The sequence below is a fragment of the Eubalaena glacialis genome, chromosome 10 (assembly GCF_028564815.1).
Source record: "Eubalaena glacialis isolate mEubGla1 chromosome 10, mEubGla1.1.hap2.+ XY, whole genome shotgun sequence".
NCBI classification, from domain to species: Eukaryota; Metazoa; Chordata; class Mammalia; order Artiodactyla; family Balaenidae; genus Eubalaena; species Eubalaena glacialis.
Window position 1 is genome coordinate 77,074,566 of NC_083725.1, and position 18,323 is coordinate 77,092,888.

Consider the following 18,323-nt stretch of genomic DNA (forward strand, 5'->3'; position numbering starts at 1 on the left):
ATCCTTGATAGGGTCTTTGCAGCACAACCTTTGGATTTTACCCATCTTTTACACTGGGTAGGCAGCTGCCCTCTTGAGGTGATTTGGGGGGGCGGGCAAGTAGGACTTCTTACCCACAAGTATAGCCACTCTATCATCCCACCAATACTGGCTACATTCAGAATATCTCTGATACCAGGGTTGGAAAAGCCAGTCATTCATGGAATTTAACTACTAGTTGATTACATTCTGAGTGGGGTACGCTGACTTGAGGGCTAAAGAGGAGCAGGGGACCAATCTTGGCCAGTGGCAAGTCATTCATCAGAGAGTGGTGTCAGTGGTCAGCTATACCCACCAGATGGCAGCACTATGCAAAGCCTTGGGGCCAGAGGTGCCAACTGGGATTTGGGGGCTACAGGGGAAAAGTGAGCCTTGACAGTGGAAAGTCAGTCCCTGGGCTGGCTCCATGGGAAGTGGGTTTTCCAGATCCCTAGGAGAACAGGGATTACTAGCAGGGCTTCCAGCAGGGAGGGATGCAAGTTTCAGAGACAAAGGTTGCAGGGAAACAATAGGTCCAAGACTGGATTCTGCCAAGCCACAGGAGTAAGATGCTATTGACAGAAAAGGCACACTTCTGAGGGCGGGATGGTGAACAAAGTGAGGAATGTTTGTTTAGTACTCACATTGTGTCAGGCCTAGCATTTTTCACATGTTGTCTCTTGAGCATAGCCTAAGGAATCCAGAGAGCTGGATTCATATTCCAGGTCTGCCATGTACTAGTGTGATCTTGGGCAAATTACTTAACCTCTCTGTGCCTTGGTCTCTTCATCTGTAAAATGGGAATAATAATAATAATACCTACCTCCTCCTAACAGGGATGTTGTGAGCATTAGATGAACTCATGTATATAAAGCACATTGAAGGCACTATATAAGTATTGGCTATTGTTATTTTTACCATCTCTGAGCACCAAAGTACTTGAAAGGTCAACAAAAAGAGAGACAAGCCACCCAGAGAGAACTCTCCTCTAACTAGGAGCAAAAGGTCCTAGAAACTGACTCTTGGCTCCTCCTCTTTCACCTTGTTGAAGGACCCAAAGCAACTCCTAGCTGAATCACAGGGCAGACACTTACTGGAATCTAACCATCTGTCTACTTATTCATCCACTAAGTATTTCTGAGTGCCTGTTCTGTGCTAGACCCAGTGCTGGCTGCTGGTAACACAGAGATGACTTACAGACCTGCACCCGTTCCCTCAAGGAGATCATTGTTTAGTGGAGGAGGCCGATAAACAACTGTAACACAGTCCGATAAGCTCTTAACTGATATACTATATTAATATGAAAGAGAAAGGCACAAGCAGTTGATAGACACACCAAATTCCTCCCAAATAAGTGATTAGGCAACTTCCTAACAGCTCTGCTTCCATTCAATCACTGGACAGCTCTGCTGGGTGGAATTTGTTCTTTAGACCTAGAGGAAAATATTTGCAAGATAGTAGACCGAGGATTGATATCCAGAATATATAAAGAATTCATATAAACCAACAAAATAAAGAGGCAAAAATATCCAAATGGAAAATGGGTCAAAAATATGAACAAGGAATTAACTAAAGAGAAAGTATAAATATCCAATACACAAGTGAAAGGATGCTTCAATTTGTTAAAAATCAGGAAATACAAACACAACAATGTAAAACAATTATACTCCAATAAAGATGTTAAAAAAAATTCAGGAAATACATTTTAAAATTATAGGCACCATATCTCACCTATCAGATTGACAAATTTAAGGAGATGATTTTCAAGTATTAGAGAGAGTATAACATAAATAAGTACTCATATATCCTGTTGATGAAAGTGTAACTGGTACAATCACTTTGGAATGCAGTTTGGCAGTAATGATGAAATTTAAAATGCACATGCCCTATGACCTTGTACTCAAAGTGTGCTCCATGGACCAGTTGGGTGCTTATTAGAAATGCAGAGTATTAGGCCCATCCCACATCTACTGAATCAGAATCTGCATTGTAACAAAATCCTCAGATGAGGTCACACAGACAATAAAATCTGAGAAGAAATACACATGAAACTATTAACCATAGGCTTTCTTTGGGAAAAGAACCATGATTAAGGGTAGTGATCAACTGCTGAACTTCTTACCTGGTTCATCGGTAACATCTGAATTTTTATAATGAATACTTCTTAATGTTATACTTCTGAAATTTGAATTATTATTTCTTTTAATTTAAAAAATGATTCCTTTTGTTGCACTAAAAAATCTGCTTCGCACTGGTTGCCATCCTGCTTTGTGACCTGAGCTAGTCTTGTAGGTACTCTAAGCCCGCTTCCCAATCTGTAAAAGAGGGATAATAATTACACCTCAGCCCAGCCTTACACTGGTTGGCTTTGAGCACAGCATACCAAACATAACTCAACCTTTGACATTCATGATGACAATTCTTCATCATCAGAAAAATGGCCATCCTTTATGGTTTACGGCCATAGGGAAGAGAGCAATACCATAGGAGGAAGATTTTCCCTGAATGGAACAAATATAAAAACATGCACACATACACACACACACACACACACACACACACACACACACAATTCTTGAGCTTCATATACTAGTTGTAGGTGTTTCCTATTGAACAAAAATGAAAGGAATCATCAAGGTACGGGACTACTTTCACCATGTAGTGAAAGCAGGAATGTTATCAACCACCACCTCTTTCTTTTGCTCACTCAGAGCCATTTCTTAGTTTTGTGTATTTTACGTAAATAACATTATGTTGCCTGCGAGTGGAGATGCGGTAAAACGTTTGGCTTCCTGTTCTTTAAAAGGATGCTCAGTAGGAGATACGTTAATTAGGGAAGCAATAGAGCATGATGGTTATACACAGGTAACCAGACAGGCTTGGGTTTCAATTCTAGATCTGCCATGTACTAGTTTTGTGAATTGGGGCAAGTTGCTTAAGTTTCTATATCTCAATAACCTCATCTGTAAAATGTAATATCTACCTCATAGGGTTGTTGTGAAGATTAAATGAAATACTATTTGTAAAGCTTGGTACTGAGTCTGTGGTAAGCATTCAACAAATGTTAGTTTTCATAGTACTTAACACTTTTATTTAGATAATAAATTATGGTATTTCATTTCCAGTTCATAACTATACATATTTTATAGCATATACTGAGGAACCTAACTCTTCAGTAGCCCAAGGACTAAATATACATTTTTAATGTTTTATTACTTAAAGGGATAAGTATCAGTTTTCTATACAATTTATATAAGTAACCAAGTAAAACTATGCAGAATAGCGATGTGTCTTGTTTGATCACCTAGACTTCTAAGGCAGGTAGGGTATACTAGTACTGTTCAATCCACAGAGCACTGTTCACACATATCTTGTCTTAATCTTCACAACCACCCCATAAGGTAAGTTATTATCATGCCCATTTTCCAGATGAGGAAACTGTATTTAAGGCAAACATTAATGAGTAAAAGTGTTAGAAGGCTTCTGACTCCAAGTCCAGTACTCTTTCCATATACCACATCCCTCCTGGGTATCTGTTAAGGAACATCTATCTTCAGTGAAGGAATAACTGGCTGATTAAGACCTCAATAAAAAAAGGAAAAAAAAGAAAAATCCAAAGTGAGAGACCTCTTGGAAGTATCTGCATCTCAAAGAGGACTGCTAAAAACAGAAACACTGTCAAACCCTAATTGGATGTTGTCCCCTGAGCAAGGGAAAGAGCTACTAAATCCCCGCTTTCCAAAGGAGAGAATCTGGCTGGTGAAGTGGGGGAAAGGGAAGTCACATTTATTGAGCCCCTACTGATAGCAGAAGTACAGTCACAGATTTCCTCAAACCCATGAAAGGTGCTTTCCTGCTAACTCATGTGGGCTTCAGGAAGGCAGAAGAAATGGGATGGCGAAATGCCCCTCTTCTTAGAAAATGCCTGGAGGCTCCCCTCATGCCTGGGTCAAAAGATAGAAACCTCCTTGAGCTGCTTCACAGCACAGAGCCCTCCTTCCCAAAGCCTCAAAGGAATAGCACAAGACCTGTGTGAGGGATTGCTGGTGCCAGCCAGGCATGAGGAGAAGCCAGTGACCTTTTCAGGACTGGTATACGATGGTCTCGAGCACTACTGGCCCATAAGCATGTTCTGTGCTTTGCTGCCAGCCAGATGGTAAATAAAGCATTCAGCAGACACACAACCTCCTCACCACAGTGAGGTGACTGGCTTGTTCAGAACAGAGTGATTTTGGTAGAAAGCACAAATTGCAAGTGGCAAGAAGCAGCTGGGAGAGAGTCAACAATCTGCTTCTTGTGACAGAGCCAGGGACCAGAGCTGGGGACAGCCTGCATTTGCAGCAGACCCAGACGCCCTCCTCAGAGAACTGTGGAATCTGTCATCACAAGACTTCTATAAACTGGGTTCCAAGACAAATGCACATGCACAAAAGTACAAAGTACTCAGATGGATGATTCCAGGTAAAACAGCCTCAGCAGGTGCCAATGGATAGGCTGATGTGGCAGGATGTATTTGCAGATACCAATATAATCACTCTTCTGACAGAGTCCAAATCCAAAGTGCATCTAGGTATTTACTAGTCATTCTCCACTGTGCATGGAATCCCTTTATCCAGGCACTTGCAAGCATGATGAGGGAGCTGACAGACTCCAGAATACAGTGCTTATTCTGTGTTCCCAAGTAGTTTGACAGAACTACCATACAATCCAGCAATTCCATTTCTGGGTATTCTTCCAAAGACCACATAAACAAATTCAGAAAGATATATGTTCATTGCAGCATTACTTACAATAGCAAAGATATGGAAGCAACCTAAGTGTCAATTGATAGATGAATGGATAAAGAAGATGTGATATATAAATAAAATGGAATATTACTCAGCCATAAAAAAGAATGAAATCTTGCCACTTGCAACAACATGGATGGACCTAGAGGGTATTATGCTAAGTGAAACAAGTCAGAGAAAGATAAATACCATATAATTTCACTTATATGTGGAATCTAAAAAACAAAACAAACAAACAAAAATAACAGAAAAGACCCATAGACACAGAAAACAAACTGTTGGCTGCCAGAGGGGAGCGGAGGAGACAGATGGGTGAAATAGGTGAGAGAGATTAAGAGGTACAAAATTCCAGTTACAAGTGGAACAAATCCCATTACATGCTGATGTAATGTGCAGCATAGGGAATATAGTCAGTAATATTGTAAGAACTTTGTATGGTGACAGATGGTAACTAGACGTATCATGGTGAAGATTTTGTAATTTATAAAAATATCAAATCGCTATGTTGTACACTTGCAACTAATATAATTTCGTAAGTCAATTATACTTCAATTAAAAATAAATAAATAAATATATAAATAAATAAATAAGGTAATTGAACAAGTTCTTGGATATATGATCAATAAACAAAAACCAATTGCTTTTCAGCACTTCAAATTTGCTGAAAATTTGAAAACAATGAAAAAATTCTATTTATCATAACAACAAAAAAATATACCTAGAACTCAAGCTAGCAAAAGTTCTGCAAGAGACATCAGAGCTCCAACAGTCACACTTCCAATGGTCATAGTTCTTACTCAGAATGTCATAACTGTGTAAAAGGTTGAGGTCCAGAGCTGGCCTCTCAGACCTACCCAACTATCTTCTGCTGAAGATTTTTTTTCTAATGGTCCCCCAGATGGAGTCCAAAGGTCTCCAGTAAAGTGGAGGCCAGGAGTCCAGAATAATTGGAAGAGGCACTAGGGCATGTAAGTCCTTATAGAATTGAGACACAAGGGACCTCCCCATTCTTCAGACAGTATTTTTTCATACTTCAGCCTCCCAGATCTTAACCAAATAATGGAATTTTTTTTTTTTTAGTCTATTAATTATACTAACAACAACAAAAGAAGGCACCTGAACTAGAAGAAGTCCTGCACAAGTCTTCCATCATCCCAGTTCCCTGGCCATACTTCTAACCACTCAAGCAAGATAACAGGTAAGTCAAGGCACCCTGGGGCTGGCATCTGACATGGCCAACTGTGAAAGGTTATGTATCACCATCTCGGGGATGACGTCTGAGTACAGGATGCTGGAGGGCATCAGTCCAAGACTGGAGAAGAGCCGATCTACGTCCTTACATAACAGAAGGCATCCCATACTCATTGAGGGCCGGGGCCCATGATGGCGGAGCGAGGGGGCCTAGTGAGGGGCCGGAGCCATGCCCTCGCTCACGTAAAACCCTGGAGTCCAGGTGCTGAGGGATCTGTTATACCCTGTGCTTCTCTGAGTAAGTTCCCTAGCAGCTGAGACCTTTTCCAAATCCCTAAAAGGCTGCGGCAGTCTAGAAAATGTTCCCGCTGAACTTCTGAAGGCAGAGGCCCATGGCTGCCATAGCCACTGTCACTTCGCCTCAGCTCATGTTCCAGGTTCCCTGATGAGTCCAGAGGCTTTGACCAAGCTCCAGACCCTCTATTCCAGCAACCCTCGGATGGCCACCCTCAGACGGGGAGACACAACGCTGGCCTTGGACGCTGGAGCGGGACACTAAACCCCAGGCTTCGCTGCCATCTTGAGATCGGCTCACCGACAACTCGCAAGGGCTGCTAGGAATGTGGAGTCCTCCTGTTTTTTTCCTGACTTTTTAAAGAGAGGTTACTTCTTAACAACACCCTGTGTTGTTGACTCAAATTAATCACTAAAGTTACCAAGTACTGATTTCACAATGGGAGGATGGCGTTGAGGTAGGGCTCTCTGCCTTTCCATAGGCTAATCCCAACCTGCGGAGCAATTTAAATGTTTATTAATATTTTTAATGTGTGTCTTTCCTTACAGTCAAACTGCCACTTCTCACAGCTGCCAGTGTTCCCCCCCCCCCCCGCACCATGGCACTCTCAAATTCTTTCTTAAATGGTTACTCTTAATCTGCTACAAATTGGGAAAACAAACAGCTGAATTATTAGAATTGGATGTAAATGAGGAAAGAAAGGCTTTCTTCTTCTTTTTTAAGGCTTTAAGCAAGGGACTGAGGGACTCTCCCATGAATAACGTATCCAAGGGTCTGACACATTTATTGGTTCACTTATTTCCCGGTTCTCCACTTTCTCACTGTTCCAGTAGCTTGCACTCCCGGCTCCACCCACCAATTCCCCACAAAGCAGCAAGAGCGATCTCCTAAAAATGCAAAATTAATTCTCTCACACACATACCCTCCATGCCTCTGGTCTTAGAATCCTTTAGCCGCTTCTCATTGCCCTCGGAATGAAGTCTGGCCTTCCTGTGGCCTTTGATAAGCACTGAGCCCTGCCAGATCTGGCTTCTCCTCCCTTCCTCCTTCATCACCTCCAGGCCCTTGTATAGGTCACTCTTACCTCACCACATGCCCCCAGCTCATCTTAACAGGTTTCATCTTAACCCCTTCCTCTAGAGCCTCCCTAACCCCCTGAACAAAATCATGCATCCAACATTGGCCCACGGCTTCATCTACTTCCCCATCCAAACATTTAGCCCCAAATCAGAACTGCATAATAGCATTGCAGATTTGTAGCTCCACCATTTACTAGCTGGGTTGCCTTAGGTGAATTACTTAACCTCTCTCAGCCTCAGTTTCTTTATCTATAAAATGGAGATAATTATGTCACCTGCCTCTTAACCCCACAGTGAGGGTTGACGTGGCGCAGAGAGAGCACCTAGCATGATAAATGTGATTACTATTTTTTTGATTATCCCTTTTCCTCACCAAAATGTAATTCCCGTGAGGTGAGAAGCCATGCCTGTCTTGCACTTACCATGGCATGCAGAGTACTGGGCACGGAATCTGGAACATAGCTACTCAATTACTGCTGAAGATTTGCTGAATTACTAAATACATGTCAGTGTCCTGCCTAAGGAGCTGCAGGGGCTCCCATTTGAAACTTGAGCACATTTCCATTCTTCCACATGGTGTTCTTCAACCAGCCTCTTCAGCTTTTCTCTGCTGCACCTTAACAACCTGTCTGAGGAAATTCCCTTCACATCCTTTCCCTTCATCAAATCCTCCCTTTCAGAGCTGGGTCTTCCCTCCTCCAGGAAGCCTTCCTGTGCCCACTGCTCAGGTCTTCTTGGATCTCCTACTTCACATCACTCATTTTTTTTCTCGATCATTCCCCAGCTCTTCTCTGCCCTCACCTCTCTGCCAGTTAATATGCAGTGGCCTTGAAGGCAGCCTCTGCTCTACCTCTCCTTTTGTGCCCCATCCCTATCCCAGCCTTGGTGGGAGTCAGCCCGCCCTCAGCCAGGGTCTCTCTGCCTCCTGCTCCTTCCAAAGGGCCATTCTTTTTGATACCATTCTCTCAAAAATTACATTCTTGCCGTATTCACCCCCGAGTTTCCGAGCTTCACCACGCCTCACTTAAGGTATTGACTTTTCAGTTCGTGATAAATTATTCAGAGCTCATTTTCAGCCAGACTCCTCTTTCCTTCAGGGCCTTCTCCCCTAGCCACAATCTTGGGGCAGCCTTTAAGTCTAATGACGTGTTTACAATTCATGCTCTGCCAGACATTAAAGCATCACGGTGCATTCAGGGATGATGCGGCGCTACTTGGGATTCTCAGCAGAGGGAAGCGCCCAATAAGAGTGCTGCCCTGTTGTTCATAGAGAACAAAGATTTCTGTCTCCGTTGCAAAGGATCCGCATGCAGACGGCGGCAGAGGGATTCTGGTTCAAAGGCAGGGCTTTCGCTGGAACTTTCCAAGCGTCCCTGAAGAGCAGTCCAGCAGCTGATAGGGACAGCCGGTCCTGACTCCAGTCAACTTTAGGCTTAAGGATTTTCACTCTCTGTGCCAGTGGGTTGAATGTTGGGGGAGAAAAGGGAAAAGAAATATAGAAAAGAAACCATAAATCTTTTACTATTGGGGCATATGAGAAAGCAAGCAAATAAGAAGCAGCATAGAATGCTTACCCTTAGGATTGAGTTTTTAAGGTGGAGGCTTGTCATCCTGCTCAAAGGACCACTACCAGCCTCTGTCCCGGCCCTTCCTGTCTAGAGGTCTTGCAGCCCAGCACAAGCTCCCTTCCTGCTGGATGTTCCTGCCCCTGGCACTCCAGTTCCTTGGCTCTTGGCCTCCCAGGCTCCTAGGTGGAGACCTTGCTCCCCCCGACAGCCTCCTTAGCTGATTGTGTCTCAGATCACAGGTCATGACTATAGATTCAGGGCCATCAGACGTATTAAGGTGTAATTTACATGGTCAGTAATGGGGGAAGAGGGGTGAGGGGACCCTACCATTGAGAGTCACAGGAAGGGAAGGAGACTCCCTGTTGTCTTAGATGTTGCTGACATCTGTAACCTCACTTTCTTCATAATTACTTGATTAATTAATCTCCAGCCTGGGGTTTATGCTAATGACCCCCTTCAAGGGATTGACCCAGAGAATACCAGAATTGAGAGGCAGGTGACAGGACTTCTTTGGATCCCATCAAAACTGGTGTTTCTGGTGGCAACACAGACGGGGTTGAAAACAAACAAAAATAATAACAACACAAATAAAAAACAAGGAAGGAAGCATGTGCCATACCCAGAGGAAGAAAATAAAATTAGACAGCATTATGGCCACTTTTGCTCTGCCACAAAATCCCATCTCTCCCTCCTTGTTCCTCTCTCTTCCACTGAACACTAAAAGGATACAAAACCTGAGAGGATAGGACATTGTACCAGAGGCACCCACACTCTCTTCTTAGAGAAACCCTCAGCCCTGGCAGGTGCATCCTGCCACCCTGCTTCTCCCAGCACCCTCAGCCCCACTTCTGGCAAAGCTGATTGAACAAGGGATGGGGACCTCTTGGCTGGAAGTTAGCCCAATCAGATTCTCTCTCCCAAGAATCTGTGATTGAGACACAAAAGACTGAATCAGTTAGCAGTGGGGAGTAAAGGAGGGTAGTGTCATGTAGTCGGGAGATAAGACCACCATTTTTGGACAGGCCATGTGGAAGCAGATGAAATAAAGAAGATAGTTGAACAGAGAAGAATGAACGAGAAAGAGAGAGAGCGAGCTTCTACAATTGCATTTCATGAGATTCCCCTGAATCCCAGTCAAGCTTCAGTGAATGGGTGTCCTTGCCACCCAAAGATGCCTGACTTAACATTGACCTTGTATCCCTACCTCCAAGTTACTCACAAGCTTATAAAGAAATAATTCACCCCGCAATGCAAGTGGAAATAACTAACGTTTAATGAGCACCTACTAAGTGCCAGAGCTATGGTTTACCAGTTCTAATCGAAACAGTCCAATGAGATTGATCGATTGATGAGTGATTTACCACCACTCTACAGCTAAGGGGACTGATGCTCACACAGTTTAGGTAACCAGTACAAGATCCTGTAACCAGAATGTAGCAAAGCCTGGATGGGAACCTGTTGGGGCTGATGGCAAACCCATGTTACTCCAGTTCCCACATTCTTCTCCAATGTGTAAGGATGTGAGGTCCTCTGCTCTGGCACCGTCAAGAAACTGTCAGGTTCGCATCAATGAGGTTTCCAAGAAAATGAAACAAACCCTTCAAGGAAAATTTTTTGTCTTTTTCAAACATGTTAGTTGGAAATCCTAAAACATATGTGACATTTTCCTGCCTGTTTAAACTAATCACTTACTGAGCACAATGTAACATTTTCCTGATTGACTCATTCAGAAATATATGGAGGACCTCCTATCTGCCTGGCACCAGGATAAGAACTAAGAATATAAAGTTGCATAAAACAAGAGACCTTCCCCCAAGGAGTTCAAAGTCTGGAGAGGAAATATACAAATAATACTCATAATCATAACCATGATCGTGGTAGCTAACATCTTTGGTTAGCCAGTATTTTCCTTGCATTATCTTTTTTTTTTTAACATCTTTATTGGAGTATAATTGTTTTATATCTTAATCCTCAGAATAAATCTAAGCAGGAGATACTATTACTATTATTATTCTCATTTTACAGAAGCAGAAACTGAGATTCAGAGAGTCCAAGTAATTTGCCGCTGCTAAATAGCAAAGCGGGACAAATTCATATAATCTATCTAGAACCTGAGCTAGTAGCACTACACTCTACAGTTTCCTCCAAGTAAACAAATAATTGCAAGCAGTATGATCAGGATAAACTAAAGCCAGGTACTGACTCATGATCACAAGGAAAGAGTGAGTGGGAGTAGGATTTCACCAGGAGGACAAGGGAGACTGTCTAGACAAAGAGAATAGCATATTCAAAAGCACAGAGATGGGAAATAGCATCAGGCACCAAGAGAGCTGTGAGTCAACTCATGCATTTGGATCATAGGTGTGGGAAATGAAGGGCAAAGGAGAAAGTGGAGAGAAATGAGAGTAGAAACACAGGAAGGGCCCAGATTTGGGACAATCTCATGCCATACCTAACTTTCCCAGAGGAAATTAGTAGGCAATGAGGGAGTCAGGTGGGGAGTGGATGGGATAATATTTGTATGTTTAGAGAGATAAAGATTATTCAGGCTGCAGTGTGGCGTGTGAGAGTGAAATGCTACATATCCTGCTGTAGATGGGATCGATCTGCCCAGTGAATTGTCCTGTCCCAAATGCCCAATGAGAAACCCTAGAAAAAGGGAAACTTGAAGTCATTCTACATGTTCCTTTCCTTCACCCTCCCCTACCCCCCCACCCAACACACACATATTAATTGTCTAAAAGTCCTGTATCTTCCGCTACTTCTCTGCGTCTAAGTGCAGGTCTCACCATTTCTTCTTTTGACTGTGTGCTATTTGTCTTTGGATTCCTGACACTTAACACTGTGACGGGAACAGAGTGGATAATGGCTGATGTTTGTTGAACCCAATGGAACTGCTTAATCTTGTGGGATAAATGTTCCCTGTACAATGCCCTTGACTTGAGTGAAATCGACTGATGCCCTCCTCACTTGTGATCTTGACATGAGTATTTCTCCCAGGTCTCAGCAAAGTTGGTGATTTCTGCTTGCTTTCCTCTCTACATTAGAAATACCACGTTTCATCATCAGTTGCTGTTCTCTTCAAAAACTCTTCATATTGACCAGCACCCCCTGGGTAATCAGAGCAAATATAATGTTTTTACCGCATCTATTTGTCATTTGAAATGCATGGCAAGACTTCAAGGAAAATTTCCTCAAGTTCACATTTCCTTTCAGAATGAGTCTTTATCTACATTTAACTCTTTTTTTTTTTTTTTTGCATACAAATACAAATTTTATTCTAAAGTAGACATTTTTACTAATTCTAATAGCTTTTTGTCTAAAACCAATTATTTTTCAAAACCAATGAACTTTAATGTATATATATATATTTTTTTTCACACACACTGTATTTTATTTTTACAAGAGATAAATAGACTGACACCAAGCATTGTACATGGATGACCACAACAAAAGCAACAATGATTGCAATTACCAAACATGAAACACACTCATACTATGTCATAATATTGACATTCAGTCCAGTAATCCTCCACTGCAACAGCTCCTTTACTTTGCAGTGAAAATTGATTTGTATATTCTTTGCCTCTGAGTTCTTGTGGGATTTTTTCTTTTTTTAAATTCAAACAGAAAGTCACAAAAATTATACTCATCCTCATCAGTTCACTCAGTCCCATGTAATTAATTTTTTTTTTTTCATCTTGATCTTTTGTTAGCACTTTTATGAGCTCATCAGTTTTTCATTAGAGTTCTGAAAATGCTTATTCATTCAGTTCAGCAGTACAGTCAGGTACCAGAAACCTGTACTTGTCAGAGTCTTTTCCATGAATTTCCTGAAGATGAAACCCTTTTATAGGAACATATTTACAAAAGCATCAGAGTACACCCAGAACTGTCTGTAAATGACAAAAGACTTAAAAATGACCACGGTTAAAGATTTGATGAAAGTTCGTAATAATGCAGTTGACAAGAAAATTAGTTATTTCTGAGATATACATTTTAAAGTAATAACTAGGATTATGACTTATAACATTATACCAGAACATATAAGATTTTTAGAAATTTCATGTAATGTCTGAAACATTTATATTAACATATTTCCATACAAATAACCCAATGAAAATTTAGTATTAGTTGTTTTGTTTGTTTGTTTATACTGCAAGTTCTTATTAGTCATCAATTTGATACACATCAGTGTATACATGTCAATCCCAATCGCCCAATTCAGCACACCACCATCCCCACCCCACCGCAGTTTTCCCCCCTTGGTGTCCATATGTCTGTTCTCTACATCTGTGTCTCAACTTCTGCCCTGCAAACCGGCTCATCTGTACCATTTTTCTAGGTTCCACATACATGCGTTAATATACAATATTTGTTTTTCTCTTTCTGACTTACTTCACTCTGTATGACAGTCTCTAGATTCATCCACGTCTCAACAAATGACTCAATTTTGTTCCTTTTTATGGCTGAGTAATATTCCATTGTATATATGTACCACAACTTCTTTATCCATTCGTCTGTTGATGGGCATTTAGGTTGCTTCCATGACCTGGCTATTGTAAATAGTGCTGCAATGAACATTCGGGTGCATGTGTCTTTTTGAATTACGATTTTCTCTGGGTATATGCCCAGTAGTGGGATTGCTGGGTCATATGGTAATTCTATTTTTAGTTCTTTAAGGAACCTCCATATTGTTCTCCATAGTGGCTGTATCAATTTACATTCCCACCAACAGTGCAAGAGGGTTCCCTTTTCTCCACACCCTCTCCAGCATTTGTTGTTTGTAGATTTTCTGATGATGCCCATTCTAATTGGTGTGAGGTGATACCTCATTGTAGTTTTGATTTGCATTTCTCTAATAATTAGTGATGTTGAGCATCTTTTCATGTGCTTCTTGGCCGTCTGTATGTCTTCTTTGGAGAAATGTCTATTTAGGTCTTCTGCCCATTTTTGGATTGGGGTGTTTGTTTCTTTAGTATTGAGCTGAATGAGCTGTTTATATATTTTGGAGATTAATCCTTTGTCCGTTGATTCGTTTGCAAATATTTTCTCCCATTCTGAGGGTTGTCTTTTCGTCTTGTTTATGGTTTCCTTTGCTGTGCAAAAGCTTTGAAGTTTCATTAGGTCCCATTTGTTTATTTTTGTTTTTATTTCCATTACTCTAGGAGGTGGATCAAAAAAGATCTTGCTGTGATTTATGTCAAGCAGTGTTCTTCCTATGTTTTCCTCTAAGAGTTTTATAGTGTCCAGTCTTACATTTAGGTCTGTAATCCATTTTGAGTTTATTTTTGTGTATGGTGTTAGGGAGTATTCTAATTTCATTCTTTTACATGTAGCTGTCCAGTTTTCCCAGCACCACTTATTGAAGAGACTGTCTTTTCTCCATTGTATACCTTTGCCTCCTTCGTCATAGATTAGTTGACCATAGGTGCGTGGGTTTATCTCTGGGCTTTCTATCTTGTTCCATTGATCTATGTTTCTGTTTTTGTGCCAGTACCATATTGTCTTGATTACTGTAGCTTTGTAGTATAGTCTGAAGTCAGGGAGTCTGATTCCTCCAGCTCCGTTTTTTTCCCTCAAGACTGCTTTGGCTATTCGGGGTCTTTTGTGTCTCCATACAAATTTTAAGATGATTTTTTCTAGCTCCGTAAAAAATGCCATTGGTAATTTGATAGGGATTGCATTGAATCTGTAGATTGCTTTGGGTAGTATAGTCATTTTCACAATGTTGATTCTTCCAATCCAAGAACATGGTATATCTCTCCATCTGTTGGTATCATCTTTAATTTCTTTCATCAGTGTCTTATAGTTTTCTGCATACAGGTCTTTTGTCTCCCTAGGTAGGTTTATTCCTAGGTATTTTATTCTTTTTGTTGCAATGGTAAATGGGAGTGTTTCCATAATTTCTCTTTCAGATTTTTCATCATTAGTGTATAGGAATGCAAGAGATTTCTGTGCATTAATTTTGTATCCTGCAACTTTACCATATTCATTAATTAGCTCTAGCAGTTTTCTGGTGGCAGTTTTAGGATTCTCTATGTATAGTATCATGTCATCTGCAAACAGTGACAGTTTTACTTCTTCTTTTCCAATTTGTATTCCTTTTATTTCTTTTTCTTCTCTGATTGACGTGGCTAGGACTTCCAGAACTATGTTGAATAATAGTGGTGAGAGTGGACATCCTTGTCTCGTTCCTGATCTTAGAGGAAATGCTTTCAGTTTTTCACCATTGAGAATGATGTTTGCTGTGGGTTTGTCATATATGGCCTTTATTATGTTGAGGTAGGTTCCCTCTATGCCTACTTTCTGGAGAGTTTGTATCATAAATGGGCGTTGAATTTTGTCAAAAGCTTTTTCTGCATCTATTGAGATGATCATATGGTTTTTATTCTTCAATCTGTTAATATGGTGTATCACATTGATTGATTTGCGTATATTGAAGAATCCTTGCATCCCTGGGATAAATCCCACTTGATCGTGGTGTATGATCCTTTTAATGTGTTGTTGGATTCTGTTTGCTAGTATTTTGTTGAGGATTTTTGCATCTATATTCATCAGTGATATTGGTCTGTAATTTTCTTTTTTGGTAGTGTCTTTGTCTGGTTTTGGTATCAGGGTGATGGTGGCCTCATAGAATGAGTTTGGGAGTGTTCCTTCCTCTGCAATTTTTGGGAAGAGTTTGAGAAGGATAGGTGTTAGCTCTTCTCTAAATGTTTGATAGAATTCACCTGTGAAGCCATCTGGTCCTGGACTTTTGTTTGTTGGAAGATTTTTAATCACAGTTTCAATTTCATTACTTGTGATTGGTCTGTTCATATTTTCTGCTTCTTCCTGGTTCAGTCTTGGAAGGTTATACCTTTCTAAGAATTTGTCCATTTCTTCCAGGTTGTCCATTTTATTGGCATAAAGTTGCTTGTAGTAGTCTCTTAGGATGCTTTGTATTTCTGCGGTGTCTGTTGTAACTTCTCCTTTTTCATTTCTGATTTTATTGATTTGAGTCTTCTCCCTCTTTTTCTTGATGAGTCTGGCTAATGGCTTATCAATTTTGTTTATCTTCTCAAAGAACCAGCTTTTAGTTTTATTGATCTTTGCTATTGTTTTCTTTGTTTCTATTTCATTTATTTCTGCTCTGATCTTTATGATTTCTTTCCTTCTGCTAACTTTGGGTTTTGTTTGTTCTTCTTTCTCTAGTTTCTTTAGGTGTAAGGTTAGATTGTTTACTTGAGATTTTTCTTGTTTCTTTAGGTAGGCTTGTATAGCTATAAACTTCCCTCTTAGAACTGCTTTTGCAGCATCCCATAGGTTTTGGGTTGTCGTGTTTTCATTGTCATTTGTCTCTAGGTATTTTTTGATTTCCTCTTTGATTTCTTCAGTAATCTCTTGGTTATTTAGTAACGTATTGTTTAGCCTCCATGTGTTTGTGTTTTTTATGCTTTTTCCCCTGTAATTCATTTCTAATCTCAGAGCGTTGTGGTCAGAAAAGATGCTTGATATGATTTCAATTTTCTTAAATTTACTGAGGCTTGATTTGTGACCCAAGATGTGATCTATCCTGGAGAATGTTCCGTGTGCACTTGAGAAGAATGTGTAATCTGCTGTTTTTGGATGGAATGTCCTATAAATATCAATTAAATCTATCTGGTCTATTGTGTCATTTAAAGCTTCTGTTTCCTTATTTATTTTCATTTTGGATGATCTGTCCATTGGTGTAAGTGAGGTGTTAAAGTCCCCCACTATTATTGTGTTACTATCAATTTCCTCTTTTATAGCTGTTAGCAATTGCCTTATGTAATGAGGTGCTCCTATGTTGGGTGCATATATATTTATAATTGTTATATCTTCTTCTTGGATTGATCCCTTGATCATCATGTAGTGTCCTTCCTTGTCTCTTGTAACATTCTTTATTTTAAAGTCTATTTTATCTGATATGAGTATAGCTACTCCAGCTTTCTTTTGATTTCCATTTGCATGGAATATCTTTTTCCATCCCCTCACTTTCAGTCTGTATGTGTCCTTAGGTCTAAAGTGGGTCTCTTGTAGACAGCATATATATGGGTCTTGTTTTTGTATCCATTCAGCAAGCCTGTGTCTTTTGGCTGGAGCATTTAATCCATTCACGTTTAAGTTAATTATCGATATGTATGTTCCTATGACCATTTTCTTAATTGTTTTGGGTTTGTTTTTGTAGGTCCTTTTCTTCTCTTGTGTTTCCCACTTAGAGAAGTTCCTTTAACATTTGTTGTAGAGCTGGTTTGGTGGTGCTGAATTCTCTTAGCTTTTGCTTGTCTGTAAAGCTTTTGATTTCTCCATCAAATCTAAATGAGATCCTTGCCGGGTAGAGTAATCTTGGTTGTAGGTTCTTCCCTTTCATCACTTGAAGTATATCATGCCACTCCCTTCTGGCTTGTAGAGTTTCTGCTGAGAAATCAGCTGTTAACCTTATGGGAGTTCCCTTGTATGTTATTTGTCGTTTTTCCCTTGCTGCTTTCAATAATTTTTCTTTGTCTTTAATTTTTGCCACTTTGATTACTATGTGTCTCGGCGTGCTTCTCCTTGGGTTTATCCTGTATGGGACTCTCTGCGCTTCCTGGACTTGGGTGGCTATTTCCTTTCCCATGTTAGGGAAGTTTTCGACTATAATCTCTTCAAATATTTCCTCTGGTCCTTTCTCTCTCTCTTCTCCTTCTGGGACCCCTATAATGCGAATGTTGTTGCGTTTAATGTTGTCCCAGAGGTCTCTTAGGCTGTCTTCATTTCTTTTCATTCTTTTTTCTTTAGTCTGTTCCGCAGCAGTGAATTCCACCATTCTGTCTTCCAGGTCACTTATCCGTTCTTCTGCCTCAGTTATTCTACTATTGATTCCTTCTAGTGTAGTTTTCATTTCAGTTATTGTATTGGTCATCTCTGTTTGTTTGTTCTTTAATTCTTCTAGGTCTTTGTTAATCATTTCTTGCATCTTCTCAATCTTTGCCTCCATTCTTATTCCAAGGTCCTGGATCATCTTCACTATCATTATTCTGAATTCTTTTTCTGGAAGGTTGCCTATCTCCACTTCATTTAGTTGTTTTTCTGGGGTTTTTTCTTGTTCCTTCATCTGGTATATAGCCCTCTGCCTTTTCATCTTGTCTATCTTTCTGTAAATGTGGTTTCTGTTCCACAGGCTGCAGGACTGTAGTTTTTCTTGCTTCTGCTGTCTGCCCTCTGGTGGTTGAGGCTATCTAAGAGGCTTGATGGGAGGCTCTGGAGGTGGGTAGAGCTGACTGTTGCTGTGGCGGTCAGAGCTCTGTAAAACTTTAATCCACTTGACTGTTGCTGGGTGGGGCTGGGTTCCCTCCCTGTTGGTTGTTTTGCCTGAGGCAACCCAACACTGGAGCCTACCCGG